Consider the following 10,305-nt stretch of genomic DNA (forward strand, 5'->3'; position numbering starts at 1 on the left):
GAGAGGGAGATACAGAATCTGAAACAGGCTCCAGGCTCTGAGCTGGCAGTCAGCACAGAGCCCAATGCGAGACTCAAACCCACAAACCGTGAGATCATGACCTGACCTGAAGTTGGATGCTTAACGACTGAGCCACTCAGGCACTCCGCACCACCTCTTCTTTATCCATTCATTTCTCAGTGGACACTTGGGCTGCTTCTACAATTTGGCTATTGTAAATAATGTTGCTATAAATGTAGAGGTGCATGTAATCCTTTGAATTAGTGTTTTTGTATTGTTTGGTCAATACCCAGCAGTGCAATTACTGAATTACTGGGTAGCTCTATTTTCTAACATTTTGAGGACCCTCCATACTGTTTTCCACAGTGGCAGCACCAGTTTGCATTCCCACCAACAGTGCAAGAGGCTTCCTTTTTCCCCACATCCTCGCCAACAGTTGTTTTTTTTATTTTATTATTTTTAAATTTTTATTTATTTTTGAGAGAGAGACAAAGACAGAGACAGAGCACAAGCAGTGAAAGGGCAGAGAGAGAGGGAGACACAAAATCCTAAGCAGGCTCCAGGCTCTGAGCTGTCAGCACAGAGCCCAAATGGGGCTTGAACCCATGAACCTCAAGATCATGACCTGAGCTGAAGTCAGTTGCTTTACCAAGAGAGCCCCCCAGGTGCCCCTGTATTTTTTTATTTTAGCCATTATGACAGGTATGAGGTGATATCTCACAGTAGTTTGGTTTGCATCTCCTGATGATAAATGATGTTGAGCATATAGAATCTTTTTTTTTTTTTTAACTTCCAAAGTCTCCAAAGGCAAATTCATCCCTGCTAGTATCTATAATCCCTGGCCATCTTCCTTCACCAACACCCAGGAGTCGAGTCCCCATCCTAACTCTTGGACATGGCCTTCACCATTCACCCAGCCATGCTGCTGCTGGTGGTCCTGAGATCACACACGCACACATTTATACAAACACACATTTGCTGATTCTCAAGAAACACTCCGTGGTTTTGCACCTACCAGTTCCTCTGCCTGGCACCCTTTCTACCCTCCATCTGCCTGAAGCCTCCTCTTTCAAGGACCAGTTCACTGTGTGTCCTCTCGCTGGCTTCCCTCAGGCCATCACCTGTCCACTCCCATCTAGGAAGGGGGCTCACCACCCTGCGTGGTAAGTAAGACCCCATGCAGTACCAGACAGAATGAATGTGTGTGTCTCAGGATGGTGGTGGCCTGGGGTGGATTATGCCACTCAAGAAAGTCCAAGAAGCAAGAGAACATCATTTTAAAGTGACAAGCATGGAAACAAACTGAATGAATAAGGAAATAGTCACTGAAATGAGAAGCATAAAGTATGTGGAACAGTGGGTACATACGTTGAGCTCACAAAATGAGACGAGATGATGTCAGGTCCTTCTTTATTTTCAAGTGGCTTGACATGACATTCTGTCCAATATGACTTTAAGCACTGGAATCGTACAATGTAGCCTTGAAAAAAAAAAAAAAGCCATTTATTTCCGTATTCATCAGGAACTAGTAATTTGTCAGGCGCTCAGAAAAGAACCTGATTTCCTTGATACTGTCAACAGTTCAACTTCTGAATGAGGATGTAGGTAAGTAAAAATAAAAACAATGTTTGATACATTTTCTCTTTTATCCGCAAGAATAAACAGAATAGCTAGACTATAGATTGGAATTTTAAAACTCCCAGGAAACACATTTCCTTAGTTACATATCTAGACAATGAGAACCACTTGACCCTGGGCCACATTCCAAAAAATGATATTCAGATACACTGCAAGGAAGTTCAAGGGCATGCTTTGATGACAAAGGGGAGTATGGGGGGAAGCAGATGGGGGGAATTTATAAGGTTCTCTTCTCCCATCTTCTGCCCAGAAGGAAATCAATCTGCTCATTTCCCAAGGGCAGATTATCTCCACAAGTCATGTTGGGAATTACGTTCACCTGTCCATTAGGATAAAATTAATCAGAAGTGAAAGTGATGTCATATTGCAGAGACAACAGCAGAAAGGAGACCAAGTATAACTCCTGAACCCCTTACCAAAATATTAACAAGAGTTGTCCTTTTAACTCTGCAGGCCCTAGCTGGAGCTTTCTGCCTAAAGGAGGGTGAAGACTTAGCTGCAATTAGGATTCTTTGGGGGAAGTCAATCCAAAATGGATTGGAAGAACAAGATCCGCAACAAGCAAAAGGTGAACCAAATCAAGTCCTAAGAGCGGGCTGGAGAGCGCTCCCCTTTTCCTAGAACAGGCTTGCCGGAAGCTGTTTCTGGGCCTTTGTTCCCTCTGTCTCTGCCTGGAATGTCCTTCCCCAACCTTCTCTGGCTCACACAAGGTCTTACTAACCCTTTATGACCCAGAGCAAACGCATGTCTGTGACCCTTCCGTGCTCACCGCATATCCCCAGAAGTGGCACTCCGTGCAGTATTTCTGTCTCTGTGTCATAACTGTTTACTCATAATTTTATCTCTTTCTCTAAATGGAGCCAGTGTGTCTTTCCGTCACGAGCACTAGGCTCAGCAAGCACTCATGAATGTGCAGTGAAAGAATGAATACAGTAACGCATTAATGGAAACAATTTCTGGACACAGCCCTGCTGCTGTCACCCCTCACTGACCTCCCTAATCTTAGCTTCCAGTACCCCTTTGTCATAAGAAAATACAATGAAATCATTTCTAAAATAACTACAATTCTAGGATTCCAGGGACGTGTTCTTGGACATCAGTGAATTATTGCCACGTAAGAAACCGCTCCAAGAATGAATGATTGACTATCGATTCTTTGACTACAGTTTGATTAGCAGTCTTGGCTGAGCTCACTCATGCAACTGCATTCAACTGGCCCGGATGGAAAGGCCAAGAAGGGCCCACTCACATTTCAGCGGCCTTGGTGCTAGCTAGGTGCCTCGGCTCTCTCCCAGGTCTCCTCTCAGCCGCCATCCACTGTACTTACTTGGACAAGCTCCACTGAACAAGCACTCATCAAGTCTCTCTTATGTCCTCCATGCTGGTGTCCCATGGGCCAAGACAAGTCATATGACCAAGACTAGTCAACATGAAAGAGAGCTTAGACTCTACCTCTTGTGGACAAAGTGGCAAAAATTTTGTACTCATTTTTTTTTAAACATTTTATTTTTAGGGGCACTTGGGTGACTCAGTCGGTTAAGCGTGGGACTTAGGCTCAGGTCATGATCTCACAGTCTGTGGGTTCAAGCCCTGTGTCTGCTTGGGATTCTGTGTCTCCCTCTCACTCTGCCCCTTGCTGCTCATGCTCTCTCTCTCTCTCTCTCACTCAAAAATAAATAAACATTTTAAAAAAAGATTTATTTTTAATCTCTATACCCGGAGTGGGCTTGAATTTACAACCCTGAGATCGAGAGTCACATACTCCCTAAATTCTGTCAACCAGGCACCCCGTCTGTCATTTTTAATCCACTGCAACATCACAGAGATCCTATTAAGTTAATTTTGTTGTTGCCACTACTGTGAACAGAGAATGGGACCATTTTTCTTTTAACTTCTTTTTCTCTCTTCTTCTTCTTTTTTTTTTTTTTTTCCTCTTCTCTTCTCTTCTCTTCCTCTGAGAACACATCTGCGCTCCAATTTAGGTTCTTAACCTAATTTCATTGCTTAGCTCTTCCAGGTCAATGTTGAAAACGAGTTCTGAGCTTATTGGGAATGCTTCTGCCATGTCACCACTTATGTTCACTCCTGATTTAAGCAGATATTCTTTACCACTGAGGGAAATCTCTTTTATTTCACTAAGAGTGTTCGCTGTGCAGTTAGTAATACATGTTGGTGGTAACAAAAAGGAATCTTCTAGTAGGATTATTTGTTCTCTTTTGATTCATTAATAGAGTGGATTGTATCAGTAGATTTCCTGCTGCATAGCATTCATTGCCTTTCTTACACCAGGCTCCTCTCTCCGTGCCCCGCCCTCTGCTGCCAGCGGTGTGCGCGCGTGCGCGTGCGTGCGGTTGGGAGGGCCGACTGTCCGTTAATCTCAGCCGTTCCAGCCCCACTTCTCCCTCTTCCTCATCTGTTAACATCTACTTCTGTGCTGCCCAAAGGCACAGTGGTGACGAGCACACAAAGCGATGAGTGCTTGGAATGGGGCGTCCTGAGCGGAGCTGTGCTGTAAGTGAAAACATGCATTACATTATGAAGGTTTAGCGCGCGCACACACACAAATGTAAAATCTCCCGTTAATAATTTTTACATTGAGTACATGTTGAAATGATACTATTTTGAATGTACTTGGTTAAATAGAGGTATTAAGGTTGATTTTACTTGTTTCTGTTTACTTTCTTTAAAGTTTTAAATATGTATTTATTTTTGACAGAGAGACAGAGTGCGAAAGCAGGAAAGCAACAGAGAGAGAGGCAGAAACAAAATCCAGAGAAGGCTTCAGGCTCTGGAGCCTGATGTGGGGCTCAAACTCACAGACTGGGAGACCATGACCTGAGCCAAAGTCCAACACTTCACTGACGGAGCCACCCAGGCGCTCCTGTCTACTTCTTTTTAATGTGACTACTAGAGCATTTTAATTTTTTTTGAATGTTTTATTTATTTCTAGGAGAGAGAGAGACAGCGTGAGCAGGGGAGGGTCAGAGAGAGAGGGAGACACAGACTCTGAAACAGGCTCCAGGCTCTGAGCTGGCAGTCAGCACAGAGCCCGACGCGGGGCTCGAACCCACGAACCGCGAGATCATGACCTAAGCGAAAGTCGGACGCTTAACCGACTAAGCCACCCAGGCGGCCCTAGAGCATTTTAAATTACTGTTGTGTGTATAAATACCCGTGTACATACATAGTTACGATGCCTCTGTTGTACCACACCAATCTAGATGAAGTCTACTCTTTGGTTATAAATATTTCTAAATATTTTGATAGGCTTATTCAAAGATAACTGGACATACCTGCAAGAGATGGTTGCAGCAAAGGCCCCAGTTTGTTCTCATCTCTCTATCCATGCCCTGGACAATCCCTTCCCACACTCACTCTGGCCTTGACCGTGTGACTTGACAAAAGCGAGCAGAGACTTGCAGAACACTAGTGCATTAGGCCACTCCCTCTTGCTGCTAGAACCCCAGAACCACACGTGGAGTGCCCCGGGCAGCCTCCCAGATGCCGAGAGACCCTAAGGAGAGGCCAGGCTGTGTGGGCACCCCACAGAAGTACTACCCAGCCAAGCCACAGAATGAAAAGAAATAATAATAATAATGTTACTGTTGTTGTAAGCCACGGATGTTTGATACACTCTTTATGCAGCGAAGGCCCACTGATTCAGTACTTTCAATCTTTAAGATAGAAATCATGCTATATGTTAATTCAGTTTAATTACATGTAAATGTAAAACACGTGGTCAAATTCTCTAAAGTCTACAAGTGGATTTCAGAGTAGCCAAATCTGTCCACAGGATGTCATTTCTTACCAATGACCTCCCTTACTTTTGCCTCCCTTATCAAGCAGTTCAGAATTCAAATACTTTATACTTTATAGGTCTTTCTTCAGGAACTCCCTCTTCTCCTAACCATTTATAGATAAGAACTCTTGCCTCCAGGAGGGGAGTTTTATTGCTTCCACAATAAGCAGCGTTTTACAGGTGCTGTGACCCACAAGTGGCACAGCCAGGATTGAGTCCTAAGTCATTACCTCCTTGGGAGCCTTCCAGCTGACTAAGCCCCAGTCAGCCTCCTCCCGCAGCGATCGGCACACATTCCCCCAGCAAAAGCAGGAGTGCATTTCCCAATTAATTAAGTCTGTTATTTACAGCAGAGCCGGCAGCCAAGTGATGTCATGATGAGTATTGTTCATAAATTGCACTCTAATAAAATCAAATGTCCCAGAAATTTTAAATACATTTAAATCAAAAGCACAAAAAAACATGTGGCTGGGGGTTGATAATGGCATAGAGCATCAACTGGCTGACCTTCTAGGGATCATGCAGAAAGATCCCAATTCTGATGGGCTCATTTCCTTTTGATTCACTGTCTTCCTCATTATACTGACTCTATCTCGTATCGCCTCAACAAAGTATTATTCTGATTTAGAATTTACACGTATATAGCAACATTCTACTTTATAAATGTTCTACATTTTCAGTGACCAAGGAAAAAATATTTTTATTATTTGAAAAATATTTTAAACATGTATTCATTTTAGAGCTTGAGCAGGGAGAAGGGCAGAGAGAGAGGGAGACATAGGATCTGAAGCAGACTCCAGGCTCTGAGCTATCAGCACAGAGCCTGAGGAGGGGCCCGAACTCACGAGCTGCAAGATCATGACCTGAGCTGAAGTCAGACACTCAACTGACTGAGCCACCCAGGCGCCGCTAGACACACTTGTTTCAGTGCCACCGCATCACATCACATGTTGGCTCTTTACTTTATATTCCATGGCTGCAGAGATCTCGATATACCTGAAAACTACCTTTTGTTTCAAGCCACTACCACGTCATCACTATGAACACAGCACTCCCTCTCTGCTATGCTCTGGAGCCCTGCAGCTTCCCTTCTTTATTATATTTTGGAAACACTAGGTAAGGAGCATATTGGGGCTCAAACTCCAAGATCGCTCAGATATCAATTAATGTACCTTCGTCGATGTTAATAAAAAATACTCTTTTAAGCTGCCTACTATATGTTACCTATTTTATAAAGGTTAGTTAACTCACTCATCTTTTTAACAATCTGGTTGAGTAGAAACTAATTTGCTCCATTTTATACTTGGAAAAAAAAGTTAAGATTCTGAGAGCCGAACGTTCCCAGAGGCAAACAAGGTGCGGCAGACCAGACTTAACACTCACGTCCATTCTGTGTCAAAGCTGGTGCCAAATACCTTCGCTCTACGGGTCTGAAAGTCGCTTCTCCTCTCCACACCTCTCAGTTCACATCAGGAAAATAAGAAGTTCGGAGCCCACCTTGTCATGGTCCTTCCAGTGCAGCAAGTGTGTCTTTGGACCCACCATGGTAAGGCTTGTCCATTTCCCAACTTGGGTTTTGTCCGGGGCGGGAGCTTAATTGCGCCTGCTCCATTGTTAACATTATGTGTAGTTATTGATCCAGGTGAACCGAAAAGCTGGTAAAATGCCTGACTGATGGCATCAAACTTCACAAACAACTGACAAGTTTTACGAGTTTAACAGGTTCTGTTTTGAATGGCTTCTACAACATGGAGGTGGAGGAGTGAGCCTGTTGAGAAAATGGCCTTTCTCAGAAGCTCATGCTCCGAAATTGCTCCATGTTAGGACATTCATCTTCTAGCCCCTGGACTAGCCAAATCCCACACAAACCAGAAGCAATACACCTTTCTGCGTGTGCGTGTGAATTCACTGTCCAGATGTCAGTGATACATAGCCCCTGTGTTCCTCACATTCGTCGCTTCAGTGAAATTCACCCCAGCTCCGTCTGTTGATGTGAAACATAACTGTGAAAAGGAGCAAGACAGGACAAAGAACTTTCCTCCTCATTGCTGTTCTCTCCTTTCAGCAATGAGCGGCAGAGAACAGAAATGTGCCTCTGTTTAGACAAGAGAGCTTGCCAAATGTATTAACTTTTACTTTGTTCCAGTAAATTAAATCCTACGTGATGGGGCAATAGTTCCTTTTAAAGGCACTATAGTTTTGATATCTTTAGGCTAAAACTTCCCCTTTAACCTAATTCAAACTGCCTAATTGAAGTTTAGGGACTAGCAATATATAAGTTTTGCCTGTTACTAGGTTTAAGGCATTTCCCACACGTATTCAGACATAACATAATGTGGTAAACACAACATTGGGTCATTCACAGAGTTGTACTCTTTGCTTAGCAACCATAAGAAAGTGTATTCAGAGGTCCAGGAAGAAATACAGAGAATATGTTTCTTAATATTTATAAGTATACAGCATTTACTACAATTATGGACATGATATTATTAAAAATAACCTTACAAAGGAAGAAATAATGTAAAAATAAGAAAATGGAATAGATGGTCATTCTGCTTACCTGTCTACACTATAGTTACCAAACATGTCCTGCAAGTTCAAAGTGAAGATCAGATGTAAATTCTGAGGCTCATGACTGATTTAAGTGTTGAATTTTGCCCTTGCTGTTTGTCATTATGTAAAGAGTGCTTCTATATCATGCTTAAACTTGAAAAATACTTGGAAATATAGAAAAATAGCACCCAATTTTCTTCCTGAAATAAGCGCATATCATTTCTTGTGCGTGCATTTCTGGGAGCAACTCAACATTACATGACAATAGAATTCAGCTTTATTTTTCACATAAGCATAGGCCTAGTTGTGGCCATTTTAAAAGATGGTACATTCACACTTATGGAAGAGATATTTGTGTCAGAAGAATATGTAACTTGACTTTTAACATCAGAAAAATGGAGAAACAACACTGTACACTTGCAAAAGTTGAGTTTTTCAAATTGGGTTGGGGCATCTGGGTGGCTCAGTTGGTTGAGTATCAGACTCTTGGTTTCTGCTCAGGTCAAGACCTCATGGTTCGTGGGTTCTAGCCTCCTGTTGGGCTCTGTGCTGGCAGTGCGGAGCCTGCTTGGGATCCTCTCTCTCCCTCTCTCTGCCTCTTTTTGGCTCGTGCTCTATCCCTTTCAAAATAAATAAACTTTTTTAAAATTTAAAAAATAAAATAGAATAAAAAATTCTACAGAAAGGAAGTTTTGAAAATTTATAAAATCTCAAAGAAAATAAAAGCAATAGTAAATCACACCACTTCAAGAACAGCTAACATTTTAGTGTATCTCCTTCTACCATTTTCCAATACACACATATATATTTTTAACCTAATTGGTTTCATATTGCAATTCGATTTTATTATGTGTTTATTATAAAGGGCAGTACAGTGGACATCCTTATAGCTAAATCTTTCCACATCCTCAGTTTATTTCCTTGGGGCAAATACCTAGAATGTTAATTGATAAATCATTGAGACAACACATATCTAAGGCAAACTGCAACATCACCTCTACAATAAATTCACTATTTACCTTCCCTCCGGTAATGACTTTTCCCCCAACTCTACCCAAGATTGGATAGCATTTTACCCCCTTAACATTTCCAGTTCAAGAAGAGAAAACTGGAGGCACCCGGGCGGCTCAGTCGGTTAAGCATCCGACTTCGGCTCAGGTCATGGTCTCATGGTTTGTGGGTTCAAGCCCCGTGTCATGGTCTGCGCTGACAGCTCAGAGCCTGGAGCCTGCTTCAGATTCTGTGTCTTCCTCAGTCTCTCTCTCTGTCCCTCCCCGGCTCGTGTACTGTCTCACTCTCCTTCAAAAATAAACATTACATTTTTTTTTTTTAAAGAAGAGAAAATTGCCCCCCATGTTTAGTTTTGGATTTATGTGAATAAAAGAGTCATTTAATTGATCACTTTTTAACTCTTTTTTTTTTAATGTTTATTTTTTTATTTTTTTTTTATTTCTAGGAGAGAGAGAGAGAGACAGTGTGAGCAGGGGAGGGTCAGAGAGAGAGGGAGTCACAGACTCTGAAACAGGCTCCAGGCTCTGAGCTGGCAGTCAGCACAGAGCCCGATGCGGGGCTCGAACCCACGAACCGCGAGATCATGACCTAAGCGAAAGTCGGACGCTCAACCGACTAAGCCACCCAGGCGCCCCAATCTCTTTTTAACTCTTATATTATTTTATTTTTTAGAGAGAGAGAACGCGTGAGCACTTCACACTCAGCGCAGAGACCGATGCCACAACCAAGAGATCATGACCTTGGGCCAAAATCAAGAGTCAGACGCTCACACAACTGAGCCACTCAGGTGCCCCTAATTGATCACCTTTAACAGTACTTAATAGATGTTTATTTTCTTCTATGACTGTGCATTTTCTTGCCCATTTTTCACTGTGATATTAAGTGTTCCTATTGGTTTGCCCTATAGACATGAAATATCAACTACTCTTCTGCCACAAAAGCTGAAAAAATTTGTCCAAATTTTGACGCATTACTAACATTAAAATGTGAAGCTTCCGTAGTTAAGCCTACCAAGCTCTTTCTCTATAACTGCCATCCTTGACGTTTTGCTTAGAAAGCCTTTCCACAGCCTATAAATTTACCTTCCTCTCAACTCCCTCCCACTTCTTTCAGGATTCCTTTTTTTATGTAACAATATGGTCCACCGAGACTTGTTTTCCTCGGTTCTCTACGTATTTTGTGATGCAGAGACTTTTTTTTCTTCTCCCAAAGCTCAGAAGTTGCCACAACACAACTGAATTTTCATGCCTTTCTCTACAAGTTGAAATCCCACTTTATCAGCCTATAAGTTTATATATAACTAG

General features: G+C 42.4%; 1 long non-coding RNA gene across 1 annotated transcript; it reads left to right on the top strand.

Annotated features, from left to right (window-relative positions):
- The first annotated feature begins 3,997 nt into the window (after positions 1 to 3,997).
- On the top strand, positions 3,998 to 9,845 carry LOC120223025. Its single transcript, XR_005526167.1, has 3 exons — positions 3,998 to 4,149; positions 6,901 to 6,983; positions 9,674 to 9,845. It is a non-coding gene; the product is annotated as an uncharacterized LOC120223025 (long non-coding RNA).
- The last annotated feature ends 460 nt before the right edge of the window (positions 9,846 to 10,305 follow it).

The sequence above is a fragment of the Hyaena hyaena genome, unplaced genomic scaffold (assembly GCF_003009895.1).
Source record: "Hyaena hyaena isolate Hyena2069 unplaced genomic scaffold, ASM300989v1 scaffold_17, whole genome shotgun sequence".
Classification (NCBI taxonomy): Eukaryota; Metazoa; Chordata; class Mammalia; order Carnivora; family Hyaenidae; genus Hyaena; species Hyaena hyaena.